The sequence below is a fragment of the Lissotriton helveticus genome, chromosome 3_2, assembly GCF_964261635.1.
Source record: "Lissotriton helveticus chromosome 3_2, aLisHel1.1, whole genome shotgun sequence".
In the NCBI taxonomy this organism is placed as follows: domain Eukaryota; kingdom Metazoa; phylum Chordata; class Amphibia; order Caudata; family Salamandridae; genus Lissotriton; species Lissotriton helveticus.
The window spans coordinates 394,400,548-394,415,531 of record NC_136062.1 but is presented as its reverse complement, the minus strand read 5'-3'; the positions used below and the strand labels follow the sequence as shown (position 1 = coordinate 394,415,531).

Below are 14,984 nucleotides of genomic sequence, written 5' to 3'. Positions count from 1 at the left end.
CTGCAAAACAGTAAGGTACATATTCTTACCAATGAGTTTTTAAGCTTGACATTCTTGAACTGATTTATTTGCAAAATCCATAGTAATTTATTGACACTTAGGATCTAAAGAGCATGGTGCAAAATCTTCATTCATACTTATAGGTTAGTGTAGACCTGTGAGAACTTCACATGTAGACACCAATGTGGTTAATTATACAAAGAGTAGAGAATAAAATGGATGCAAACACAATTTCCACCATTTTAGTATTTTATCTTTTAGGAGCTGAGCATGAATAGTGTCTTCTGGTTTTGCACAGAAGTTATTACCAACTTTAAAAGGTGGCGATTGCCTGGGCAATACCTTACTCTCAATAAATGACCATCGAGTGTGTAGCCAGGTGTAGATGTCAACTCTTCACGCAGCACTAAAGTTGTTTTGACTTCGGTATTTGAACACCTAATATTTCCCCCCTTTATGAGGGCATTTTATGGTAAAAATACTACAGAAGGGGCAGCACTATTTTTTCAGCACAGCTGACAAGATGAGCACTAGAGTATAATCTAAAGTAATGTATCTCTGGGCAAGTCTGTAGTAAAGTGGGCAGGTCAGTCTATTAGTCACCAGTTGGGGTTGCACCACCTAGCAGAAATGAAAAGTGAAACATATGTGCCATATTACAAGAAGTGAATAGTCTGTGGTGCTGCCCTAAATAGCCAGGTTTAGATCCTACAAAGTGTGGTTTTCAGGTTAGTTGTACAGACCAAGAGCAACCCAATATGTTCATATGAAACTGGGTATCAAAGTAGCAACTGAAAGTGTTTATATAGAACATATGTATAAACACAATTTAAATACACAGACTTCTGTGCAGACTTAATCTACATAAAATAATTTAAGATGAAGCAGATAATTCTTCTGTAAAGACTTCATCTTTTTTCAAATTCAAGTGACAAACAACCAGTATCCCATCCAATTCGATTAACCTAAATCGAAGTTTATTTCAAGCCACACATTATAACAATTATAGCATTTGCAATGAAGTGAGTGGTGAAAAGATTTCCAAGTGGAGAAAAGAAATCCTAGAAAAAGAACAAAGTGACCAACTATGTGAGTATAGACCGTATATTGGTTTCTCTTAGGATACAGCCAGTACTATGACACATAGTAAGACTCAGAGGATAAATACACAATGTGTTCCGTGTACAAAACTGTGATCTGTCTCTTTGTTTTTATCGACAAGTTTTGACCCTATTAGCATCCGCTAGGGTCTCATCAGGCGTGTAAGATAGAGCTGGGAGATGATTGTGTTACCGAGCGTGGTCTATTTAATTAAATGAATACCAAGGCTTGGCGAGCACAGTTCTAGGATATGGACCATGATATATAGCCAAGAGATTCCGGACTAAGGCTATACTGTAATTAAAAAGGTGCTCTGAAGGGCACCGATTGTATGTGAGGTACCTTCCTTATTAAGTCTAATAGTGTAGCTGTGGCGCCGGAGTTAAGGAACAATAGTGGTGATGCTTCAATTATGGCCCCAATATTAATGATAAACCCTGGAGCGGCCGTATAAAGTGGTCTCCTGATCAGAGATCCAACGCAAGACAATGAAGCATAGTGAACATCGACAAATTCAGAAATAGACAATAATTTTGCTACCAGCATACTTATGGGTGTATATTTGTCGGTAATGGTCTATATGTAGTTCTGCTGGGTGTCGATAAAGACCTCTGCAACCATTTTAAAGGAATAGGGAAACGGGCATCATCTGAATAAAATAATACACATCTGTCAAAAGTCCGTAAATAATGCCCACATCCTGGGTTCTGGCCTCTTCCCCTGCACTGTGGGTGTTCGCTTTGGACTTGCTATGTGTCATGATTTGCATATGGTGGGGTTCAAACTGAAATGGCATGGTGAGCAAAAAAACGATGGATTTAGGCCCAGATCTCTGTACTGGGGTGAATGTGTGACAATGTTCTGCATTCTGTCCATCACCTGTTGTTTTTGCATTTGTCACCCCGAGTGGGACAGGTATGCTCAGACGTGAGTCCCATGCTCTCCATGCCACTGGAATCAAGCTATCCAGGCTGATGAGGGCTGAAAGCCCGAAACCGGTCCTTGGATGCTTGTTTCCAGTCCAGGGAGGACCTGGCTTGGCATTTCGGGCCGGACTGTTCCCATGGGGCACAGGGTCAAGACTGATTTGCATATGTCAGGGTTCAAACTGGAATGGCATGATGAGCAAAAAAACGATGGATTTCTCGGGTGAATGTATGACATTGTTCTACAATCTGTCCATCACCTGTTGTTTTTGCATTTGTCACCCCGAGTGGGACGGGTATGCTCAGACGTGAGTCCCGTGCTCTCCATGCCACTGGAATCAAGCTATCCAGGCTGATGAGGGCTGAAAGCCCGAAACCGGTCCATGGATGCTAGTTTCCAGTCCAGGGAGGACCTGGCTTGACAGTTCGGGCTGGACTATTTCCATGGTGCCCAGGGTCAAGACTGATTTGCATATGGCAGGGTTCAAACTGGAATGGCATGGTGAGCAAAAGAACAATGGATTTAGGCCCAGATCTCTGTACTGGGGTGAATGTATAACATTGTTCTGCAATCTGTCCATCACCTGTTGTTTTTGCATTTGTCACCCCGAGTGGGACAGGTATGCTCAGACGTGAGTCCCATGCTCTCCATGCCACTGGAATCAAGCTATCCAGGCTGATGAGGGCTGAAAGCCCGAAACCGGTCCTTGGATGCTTGTTTCCAGTCCAGGGAGGACCTGGCTTGGCATTTCGGGCCGGACTGTTCCCATGGGGCACAGGGTCAAGACTGATTTGCATATGGCAGGGTTCAAACTGGAATGGCATGATGAGCAAAAAAACGATGGATTTCTCGGGTGAATGTATGACATTGTTCTACAATCTGTCCATCACCTGTTGTTTTTGCATTTGTCACCCCGAGTGGGACGGGTATGCTCAGACGTGAGTCCCGTGCTCTCCATGCCACTGGAATCAAGCTATCCAGGCTGATGAGGGCTGAAAGCCCGAAACCGGTCCATGGATGCTTGTTTCCAGTCCAGGGAGGACCTGGCTTGACAGTTCGGGCTGGACTGTTTCCATGGTGCCCAGGGTAAAGACTGATTTGCATATGGCAGGGTTCAAACTGGAATGGCATGGTGAGTAAAAAAACAATGGATTTAGGCCCAGATCTCTGTACTGGGGGGAATGTTCTGCAATCTGTCCATCACCTGTTGTTTTGCATTTGTCACCCTAAGTGGGACGGGTATGCTCAGACGTGAGTCCCGTGCTCTCCATGCCACTGGAATCAAGCTATCCAGGCTGATGAGGGCTGAAATCTCAAAAACGGTCCTTGGATGCTTGTTTCCGGTCCAGGGAGGACTTGGCTTGGCAGTTTGAGCTGGACTGTTCCCATGGGGCACACGGTCAAGACTGATTTGCATATGGCTGGGTTCAAACTGGAATGGCATGGTGAGCAAAAAAACGATGGATTTAGGCCCAGATCTCTGTACTGGGGTGAATGTATGATATTGTTCTGCAATCTGTCCATCACCTGTTGTTTTTGCATTTGTCACCCCAAGTGGGGCGGGTATGCTCAGACGTGAGTCCCTTGCTCTCCATGCCACTGGAATCAAGCTATCTAGACTGATGAGGGCTGAAAGCCCGAAAACGGTCCTTGGATGCTTGTTTCCGGTCCAGGGAGGACTTGGCTTGGCAGTTTGAGCTGGACTGTTCCCATGGGGCACAGGGTCAAGACTGATTTGCATATGGCTGGGTTCAAACTGGAATGGCATGGTGAGCAAAAAAACGATGGATTTAGGCCCAGATCTCTGTACTGGGGTGAATGTATGACATTGTTCAGCAATCTGTCCATCACCTGTTTTTTTTGCATTTGTCACTCCAAGTGGGGCGGGTATGCACAGACTAAGTCCCGTGCTCTCCATGCCACTGGAATCAAGCTATCCAGGCTGATGAGGGCTGAAAGGGTCAAGACTGATTTGCATATGGCTGGGTTCAAACTGGAATGGCACGGTGAGCAAAAACACAATGGATTTAGGCCCAGATCTTTGTACTGGGGTGAATGTATGACATTGTTCTGCATTCTGTCCATCACCTTTTTTTTTTCGACTCAAGTGTGAGAGCAGCCATATTTATGGCCCTAAACCTAAATTAGTGACGTTTAGTGAAATAAGTGATAGCGTCAGCGATTCCACGGTACTTAGGGGGCATATTAGCAAGAACCTCGTAAAAATTATCGCCGTTTTAGCATCCGTAAACTACATTGCCACTTCCATATTTACTCCCAACATAAATGTATAGCTACGTCTGTGGGCATACATTTACATACACTTGGGTTCATGCAGACTCTTCTCCCTTGGCAGAGGAGGGACAGCTGTATGAGTCAATGGCAAGTCAGGCAGGAATCTTTGAGACTCAATAACGTCACTATTGCTCCAATGGATGCACTGAACCTTGGATGCACTGAATCTTTCCTTGCAGGCACCCTGTTTATTGAGCCGGCTTTGCAAAATTGTCTGTTTCTGAAAGCAAACTACAACAGTAGGAGTTTGGTTTCATAGAGCAAAAAAGCAATGGCTGACATTCAGGGAGGTATCTGCACATGGGCCCTACTGTGCACTTCCCCATTCACATCTATTTTGTAAACATGTCTCCCCACAGAGGGGAAATGATTGATGGTCACCCTGCCCCAGGCCTCTAGTGGACCAGTGATGGAAGGGGTGACATGTCAAGGGTTGAAGCCACAGAGCCACTTGAGGCTCTGTCAAAGTAAACCCAGTGGTTCCCCTTACTCTAAGTAGAGCGGGGGGCCCTGGGTGTGGCAACTGGAGCAGTGGCAATGTGCAGTGGCCCTTAAAGAGTCCCTAAGTCCCTACTGCCTCAAATCACAGGTTGAATCTTATACCTGCACAACTAACCTGGGCTTCTATTGGAATTCTATAACACATATTAGTAAGCCCATTATCGCCGTTTTAGCAGCAGTTTCCTGCCGCTAAAACGGCGATAATTTTAACGAGGTTCTTGCTAATATGCCCCTAAGTTCCTTCTCAGACACAGACCCTTGCAGAACTTGATTCTGTGGGTTCTGATCTTTGTAGTACGCTACTATGTTTACATTTTTTTTTTTTTTAATAGTTGAGAATCGCACTCAGTGTGATTATAAAACAGCACTGGCTAAGTTCACTGATTATTTTTCCAGAGAATTAGCATGGGATATGTGGGGTCGACTGAAATAATTGTGGAAAATAGTTGCAAGATGAAAAGTGAAATAGGGCCTTATTTAGAGCCTTATTTAGAGCTGGACGGTCAGGGAGTACCTGCCCACCAAAGCTCCACCTGCCTTATTTAGAGAGAGTAGCGGACAATAACTTTTCCATCAATCGAACCACTGTTGTCTCTGTCGATGGAAAACTTGCTTTGATGGCCCGATGGGGTAGGGGCTGTGGAAGGAAGAACATTACGCTACCTTCTCAATTTAGGATGGATTTGTAATGGTTTTTTTTCCTGTCCATTAAAGGAAAAAATAAAAATGACCACTACACCCTACGAGCGAACTGTCAGAACGCAGGAGTTATTCGTTTTCTATTTCCAGATGGGAGTTTGTTTCTGAAAAACATAAACATTATTATTATTATTATTATTATTATTTATTAAATTTATATTGCGCGCAGCTACCCGTAATGGGTTCCCGGCGCCAGGGACAGACTGAAGAAGAAAAGACAGATGAATGCTGAATAAAGAATACACAGAGCCGTGATCAGTTAAACAACAAAGTTCTAAAAGTTTGGTGAAAGGCCTTCAAAATGAAAGGCCGCTGTCCACCATATCTTTTGTACGTCAAAAGAGCTACTGCGACGGTTCTTTTTAAAGTACAGAGATGACCTATGGGCCAGTAGCCACCTCTAAATTCGACAGATGGTAGTATGCCGGGACGGTGGAAGTAATGCCGTCCGCTACCCTGACAGAAGGAGTACCGTCCATCAAACTCACAAACATGCCCATAGTTTCTTGGACATTTTAAAAACTGACTTTCAAATTCAATAAACTCTCCTACCTGAACTGTGTTCCTCCATCTTTAAATAGGAAATGTAGAATTATTACAATTAAAGGACATTTAGAAATCACAACTACATGTAGATTTGATATGCATCATACAAAATAAATACATTATTCCTACAACAGCTATGAAGCAAAAAAGATTACAACTCTCATATAAACTAACACTAGGGAGTGCTGTAGCCAATTTTAACCACTTCTCAGTCCACTAGTCTACCCCTACCCCTTCATCTCACAACAAAGGGTATTCCCCTGTGCCATGGCAAACTCCAGGACAGGATTGAGTAAAAGGATCTTTGCTAAAGAGCCGCACCTTTGTAGTCCCGATAGATTTTGCAGTGCCCATCCAGCGAGGAGCAAGCTGGATGGTGAAGCATGCCACCTAGGTGGATGAGGACAATTGCATCCCAAGAATAGGACCTTCCATGACCAATTGGTGAGAATGACTCCACCATTTTGAATACAGTGGCTCAGCGGGACAGCCACTTATGTATGAACTGCAGAAGTATGTTTACTTATTAACTGCTCTCCGTGGAGGATGGATGCTGGACCACATTAAAGATGTCCTATCCTTCCCCTCTTTGGTTATTTATAGAGCACAGGAGGAACCACAACTGTAACCAGTCCGGCAGTGATGGCAGGGACCTGAGCTGTGACTCCAGTGGCCACCGTGGCATGGACCATCACTACTTCCTTGACATGGACAACTGCAGCAAACTAAGTTGTCATTACAGCTGGGATAACAGGAGCAATCACTGAAATAACCATATCAATGACCACAACTCCCACCACATCAGTTGCCATGACATCAACAAAACATCAGCTGGTAATACAGTATCAAACATTGCTGCCCCCATTAAAGTTACAACTTGTTAAAGAATTTCTGGGCACAGGCAAATCAAAGTCTGAAATGGTTAATTTATAAAAAACAACCTAAGTGTTTGTGAATTTTATATTTAGTTGATTAGGGGGTCCCACATCAAACTACTGGAATTATCTCAATAAGCAAATGCAAGGAACAAGGTTATAGAGTTTTGCAAAATAACTTCAATAAAAATCACATGAGAAAAAGGAGTACACAGCTGCAAATGTACGAGGTCATGAGAAAGGAAAACAACCTTAGGACAGTTACAAAAATGTATGGTACTAAATATAATTGCTTAGCAGTTCCTTTGGGCATGGCAAGTAGGAGCAAGAAAAACATGGCTGCAGCAGAGACCACAGTAGGAGCAACAGCAGCCAGCACAGTAGAGATCACAACAGCACAAATCTGAAAATGACCACAGCATAAACCGCAGTCATAACTGCTTCAGTGATTTGAAGAGCTACCATAGGAGCCATCAGAGCAAGTTCCAAATCAGCAACAACAGCAGTCATAACAGAAGAAACAGTGGGTACCACAGCTGTGACATTGGTAAAAATAAAACCAACAGCAATACCAGAAACAGCTGCCTGCAAGGGAAGGACAACAGCTATGACCACAGTTGGATACCCAGCATGCAGAATGGCAACATCACCATCTGTTACAACAGCATGATTCACAGTATTGACCACAGCAGAAACCACAGCAAGGGATCCAGCAGCAACAACAGCTGCCACCAGTAGAGCCACAGCCATTATCTCAGCAAGTGCAACCCTTTCTGGTGCCCAGGGGTTTGGAGTGCAGTCCAATGCCAGGACAGGCAAGCAGCTAATCCATCCTTTTTTTCTTAGTTTTCCCTGCTAGTTTAGCGGGCTTTCTGCTCCCCTGGGTTTGGCAGAGAGAGTGCAAATTCCCAACCTGCTCATTCAGGGAGGCGGAAACCCCACTAGATCATCAAGGGAAATAAACAAATAAAAATGTTTATAGATCTGGACTATCTTGGCCATGGGTTCATAAACCAATTCCCCACGCCAAAGACCAGTCTTTCTAGTCCCTCAGGGTGTGAAATTGAAAGAGTAAAAAATTAAATGTTCCCTCAGTTATGTGACAGTAATAGTGGGCACTCCCATACAATGACAAAAAATATTACCATTCTCCATTATCAAGTCTCTTAAGAAAGACAATACCCCACATGTGTGGATGGGCCAATCTCACTAGGAACTTAAATGACTAAGGGCCACATGTATCAAAAAGTCATTTTGCGATTCTCAAATAGCGATTTTATGCGAATCGCTATTTGAGAATCGCAAAATGCTATGTATGTAGGATTTGCAATAGATTTTGCGAATCCTACATATTCCTTATGCGAATCGCAATTAAGGAATAGCTCCCCATTCATTCCTATGGGCCTAGAGGCCCATAGGAATGAATGGGAAGACATTCTCAATTTGCAATTAGCAATTAGCGAATCGCAAATTGGGAATGTTATTTCCTGGGTGCAGGGGTGTCAAAAGGACACCCTGTTGCACCCCTGAAATAAGCATGGGTGCACATGTGGCGCACATACATGCCCTAAGGGTATGTATGTGCTTCATATTGCACTTTGAAAAATGCAAAAAAGTGAATTTTTCAAAAAATCGCAAATTACCACCAACTTGAAGTTGGTGGTAATTTTCGATTCCTTAAGGCCAAATTGCACTTATTTGGTGCTTCTTACGTGGCATTTAAGGAAACCCAAATTCGCGATTCCTTAAATGCAATCGCAAAATAAGGAATTGCAAATTTTGGGATTCCTTATTTTGCACGCAGATTTCTTTGATGAATACCATTTTGCACTAATGCGTTCGCAAACGCCGAAATTCTGCGTATTTCGGCGTTTGCGAACGCATTTGTGCTAGATACATATGGCCCCTATACTTAAATTATATGAAGACTTCAACGACACTATATTCACTTCACACATGCCGCATTTAGAACAGGTCTTGTTTTAGTATGTTAGGCCAAACTGTAAATGTGGGGTATCGTTTTTTTCAGTCGGTGGGAATAGAGGATGGTAGAACTTTTGATGTTGGCGGCAAATTCTAGAATTTTCTGTAACAGAAGTTACTATGGAAAAATTGACGTTTTTCACTATTACTTTGGCATTTACAGGGTACTCTGTGTAACAGCAATTTGCTGTGATCCCTGCAGGCCACTCAACCCTGATTCCCAGGGATCACTAGTTTTTAGAAATGTGTAGGGTTGGTAATTTTTCCTTGGTACCAGTCTACCCTGGGTCAAAAAAGACAACCATCCCACAGGGAAACTGAGGGAAAAAATGGGTTTATAGACATAGTCATCACATTTTCAGAGCATTTTGGGGTACTTAAATTTTTTAGAGAAGTGTGGGTATGCTGGGTGGCAGGACTTTGTTGTCTTCTCCAATGATTCCACTACTCTCACCTAAATACTTTAAAATTCTGCAATTTTCACCATCATCTTTGGTAATAAAATGTAGTGAGAACTGTGCAAGCCACAACACCCTGCACTCTCTTAGAGTTTTTAGTTTGCAAAGATGCCTGGGGTAATTAGGTTACCATGGTTGCCTGTCAAATCCAGGTCCAAATGCTGCAGTGAACCACATCTCAGGGATGATAATGATTGAAAGCAAAAAAATCTTATTCTTTACACAAAGCATTTTGTCAGCCAGTAGGCCTATCCACAAAAGTGGAGCCCTGCTTTTAGAAAGAGAACTGCAGCAATACTAAGTGCAGGAATGTTGCTGTTCTTCACAGATTATGGAACTTTCTCTCACAGGGCATTCTAGGTAAGAAAAAGTAGTGGAGTCTACATAAGCCACACCGTCCTAGATATCCTGGTATTCCGAAATGTCTGGGATTGATACGGGTGTAGGCAGCCCCTGGACCTATATATGACAAACACCACCACAAAGGAATTCTTTCCTTGCATCAGTAGGGGCCATATGTATGAAGCTCAAATGGGTTCGCAAACGCCGAAATTCGCAGAATTTCGGCAATTGCCAACTCATTTTCGCTAAATGGTATGTATGTAGCAAATTTGAGTGCAAAATAAGGAATCACAAATTTGCGATTCCTTATTTTGCGATTGCATTTAAGGAGTCGCAAATTTTGCGATTCCTTAAATACAATGTATGAAGCACCCAAGTTGTGCGATTTCTCATTAAGAAATCGCAAATTACCACCAACTTGAAGTTGGTGGTAATTTCTTTCACAAAATCACTTTTTTTGCATTTGTTAAGGTGCTATGTGGCGCACATACATGCCCTTAGGACATGTATGTGCGCCATATGCCCACACATGTGAATTTCATGGGTGCATCAGGGTGTCCTTTTGACACCCTTGAAACTATTCTCAATTTGCGATTCTCAAATTGAGAATAACTTCACATTCATTCCTATGGGCCTCCTGGCCCATAGAAATGAATGGGAAATTATTCCTTAATTGAGATTCGCAATTTGCTAATCGCAATTAAGGAATTTTTTGTAATTGCAAAAAATGCGATTTTCTACATACATACCATACCAATTTGCAAATCTCAAATAGCTATTTCTAAAAAATCGCTATTTGAGATTCGCAAATCTCGATGTTGATACATCTGCCCCTTTGTCCTAATTTTAGCACGTACCTGTTCCATATAATAGGTCCACCAATACATGTGAGATACTGTTTGTATTGCTAGTAGTGTGGAAATGCGGAATGGTAGGATATATGTTGTTAGCTATTGATTTTCTTTATATTATTAACTTCCAATTGTATAGAGGTGCATAAACAAATTCTGGAAAAACTAACACTTGAAGAATAAAATTCAGAGTGGTACGAATATTCAAAGTTATTAAATTCAGATACTTCAGCACAGCCAGAAAATGTATGTCTTTATAGCTTACCCATGGTTTACTCATTGGAATTCTTCATTTGGAGGTTATTATGGGCAGTACACAATGAAAAGTAATTGTAAGCTGCAGCTCCGTTGATTGTTCTGGGTAACGAAACACAATATGTAAATATGTCTGCGAAGAGTCTGACAGACATATTCGTAAATTAATTTAAGACGGGATTTCAGTGTAAAAAATTGCAATTGAAAAGCTTGCCACTCTTTTACTCATTATTTCACTATTTTAATTTCAATAGTTTGTTTGGAAAACCTGGAGCGATCAACACAAAGGACCAGTTGACGTGGTCATTTGCATAGAATTTTGTTAGTTTTCAGAATCTGTAACCTGCTGGGGCCTACTCTGGTTTCACAACTCTTTCTCCTACTTCAAGTAGGAAGGCTCAGAAAAACAAGAAATAGCCACCACAGTTTAAACAATTGCGAAATAAATGAATGTTTTTTTGCAATTTTGCCCGTTTGTTTAAAAAAAAAACCTCACACACTTTCTTGCAAAAAACTCTTTCCCCATATTTTCAAGAAAACTACCTTATCGTCACATTTCGGCTGGTGCACTGGTAACTTCCAGGAGAAACCACAAACCTTTACAATTCCTATATGTGGGAAAAGAACACAAACTTTACCTGGAAATCTTTTGTAGAAAAAAGTTGGAGGCCTAAAACAAACTGTCCTAAATTTCGAATAAATGGCTTAGCTCTGGGTATGGATAGGATAACCCTAAGCTGTTAAGTGGTTAATGTGCTGGCACATGTAAACCAAGACATGCAGTATTTGTGCTGCATCCCTATACAACCAGCCACTTTGTGTGCCTTCAATGTGTGTCCCATGTGTTATTTTCACCAAGCGTGGGGCACTATGCTCCAAGTTACATAGTGACACCTAATAAATAGTCCATGAGCATTTAAATCACGAGTTTATGTTGATTTTCACTTCATAAAAAACATAAATGTACATAGTTACCTGTGTTTTCAATATCCAATCGCGATATCAAACAAGCAGTGGTAAAGCAAAATATTATGATGTTTGCATGGCATAGGGCTCTGGTGTACGCATTCCGTACTAATGTCAAACATATAGTATTTAAGCTTAAACAAAAGCAGCTGAAAATGGATGCTAAACAAAACAAAGCAACTGTTTTTCTATTGTATTCATATTTAGGTCTCGCCTAGCGCTGGTGCGCGCATGCGCTCCTTGCTCTGCGAGGCTTACTTTAGTCGAGAAGATTTCGAAAGGGGACTTGAAGCCCCGCCCATTAATCCCATTGGCTGGTGTCCTCATTAATGCTAAACGCTGGACTCTGATTGAAAACAAGGCTTTTTTGTTACTGCCCTGTCTCTTTCTTTGCCAGCCCATCCGGACTCGATCGTTTGCTTGCGGGGTTATCCTGTCTCTTTCATTACTCGGTGTAGGGACTTTTTTCACTAAACTGAAACTACTTTCACGTCGCTGGTGCACAGCAATGCGCCCGGGGGCAATGTTGTTTGCTTAGGGACTCATCCCTCGGCGACTCTCCCTGCAGCGGACCCAGTGATAAAAGCCCCTTTGACCCCCACAAACAGCACCTGCGTCTTTAATCAGCCTCTGAATTATGCATGTATCCTGGGCTTTGTAGTGCTGTAAAGTACCCCAAAGAAACGCAGCACGTTGACGCCTCCAAAAATACCTAAGACAAAGAAATAAATGACAATTTACCTTGAGGACCTCCTAACCAGGGTCAGGTCAGCTTGGCCGCCACCTGTGCAACTGCCAGGCTACAGATACTGGGGATTTGTGCTTGTTCAGCGCGGTACGGGCAGTGTTGAAAAGCAGAAAAGGTCCAGCACCTACCTTTGTTCAGGTGAATTAGCAAATAGTCCCGTGGAGCAGAGGAACCCCATCTTTTACAGCACGCAGCAAAAAAGGTGGATTCTTGGGATTACCTGCATGCCGTAGGGGGTGGGACCAGGGCTGCAAGGTGTGAAGAGTATCGCTGGAGCATATTCCAACTTTTAGAAATGTGGTCACATTATTATAGTGAGGTAACCTGCGAGTGCTGTGTGTGAGTGATATTCCCATAAAAGCCACAGAACGATAGTGTAATATTTGTATAGCGCCTCCTAACCCTGACGAGGAGCCCAAGCGTGATGCGCAGTTTGTCGTAGTGACGCCTATCATTGGGAGTGACCCTAACCTTCAGGTTCCATGGTCGCTATGTGCATCCCGGGTTGGTGAGTGCAAGAGTGAGACCGGGTCCTAGTACTGTACGTGTGTTCGTATGGCGTGTATCCATGTCACCAGTACTGTATTTTATTCCCACCCTCCCACTTACCCCTCACAGAAAGGGAGACATGGTACTATCTCCTCAGTGTATTCTGCAGCTCCAACTTGCATTGCACAGCAAGCTGGAAAGCACGGACTGGAGTTGTGCTACCGGAACATGGTGGCTTGAGCCTGGACGCCACTGCAAATCAGCAAGAGAACAGTAGCAGGCGCTGGAGCAACGGGGCCAGTAAACCCAGTGTAAAGGTACTCTCCTGTGTATTGGTTCAGGGGCAATTCGATGGCCATGGGCTAGGGGCGAATGTCACTATAGCAAGCAATAATGCTGTATGTGATTGGACAAACTGAGTAAGGCCTCTCAGCATAGGGCAGCCAGAAGTTATGACATGCTGCCCTTTATTATTGGGGTCACCGAACCGCTTGGTGTCTTAGCTTTGGAAACACTAAAGTCTCATGCACACCATATTCCTAAATTATCATTCGATCAGAGCTCATTTGTCCTTCTTTACTTTCCAGTCCTCCACCCCCAGCTCTTCCGCATAAGAGGCGCTATGACATGACGCACGCTCTTTTATGTGTTTTTTTGTTGTTGCTCAGTTTGGTCCTTTCTTTTGTGCTTTGCACTTTAGGGCAGACTGCTAGAGTAATGGATTTGCCCGATAGGGTCTCTGAGGTTGGACGACATGGTTGTGCTTTCAGCGCAAGCGCCTCCGGCCTGTGTCATAGTGGGTTCAGTTGTTTGTAGAGTAAAGCTTTCCTCTACGGAGATGCTCCCTGGGGAGGGTTGTTGCATCGAGACCCACACCCTCGCCATTGTTTAAATGTGTCTCGGGTTGCTCCTGTGGAGTGCTCCGTGTGGAGGGGGTTCAGATTTTGTGCTCTTCAGTTAACGTTTGTCTGCTAAGTTTGGAATCTCGGCAGTAACTGCGGGGCAAAATGCCTTGTGCTCTTTCAACGACCTTTGTTGGTAGCTCTGAGTGTGTCTGCAGTGTGTGTTTGTGATTCTGGATTTTTGTCTGGAGTGTTTGTTCATAAGCTAGGTTCTGATAGGATACTAAATTAACATGTAGTTAAGCAGTAGGGGTCACTCCTGTTTGCAGCTACTGCACCCCAAATTCACAGCTGTGCTGCCACCGAGGAGGACCCTGGTAAAGGAATGAGGGGGTGTCTCTCACGAGACAACAGATTCAGCGGATCAGTGCAGGATCCCCTTATCGTAGGGTACTCTATTTCAGAAAAATTGGATCAGTTTGGGGTGCCTATCCAGTCATCTGCCCTGTACACATGCTAAAATTATTTCCCAAGCTACAGAGCAAACCCCTAGGCCTATTAATGTATTGTGATTGGTGCCTGTACCTATGCATCAACCCCCTGCTTACCTGTGAACAAGGGCTACAGAGCCAACTCTCTGACTTATGCATGGCTGGCCTTTCTTCAGACAGCGTCCCGGCGAAACTAAATATGACGCCTGGATGAAGAGCCCCAATTGGGGGAAAACTGGTCCTGGGTTGCTTGTGCTCCTGGCCTAGCAGTTCGAGCTGGACTGTTCCCATGAACCGCAGGGTCAAGACTGATTTACATAAGGCTGGGTCCAAACTGAGAAGGCGTGTTGGGCAAAAGAATGATGCATTCAATGCTACCCTGAATTATTGCCAGTGGCTAGACTTATTGCAAGCATTCCTCCCAACACCTGTAGTGTGTTTGTAGTAAAGTCGAGTAGCCTGCTCTGAACAACAAGCATTTGCAATGCAATAGGTCTCGCATTTACACAAGTTTGAGCTATTGGCAGGCATTGTAAATGACAATGCGTTTTATTTATGTTTTAAAAACAGAACATAAATAAAAGGTATGGTCATTTACAATGCCAATAGCTCAAA

General features: G+C 43.3%; 1 protein-coding gene across 2 annotated transcripts in view; it reads right to left on the bottom strand.

Moving 5' to 3' along the window:
- Positions 1-14,984, bottom strand: part of SHANK2 (SH3 and multiple ankyrin repeat domains 2) — a 3,078,421-nt gene that overhangs the window by 2,011,683 nt on the left and 1,051,754 nt on the right. The gene's annotated exons all lie outside the window — the stretch shown is intronic.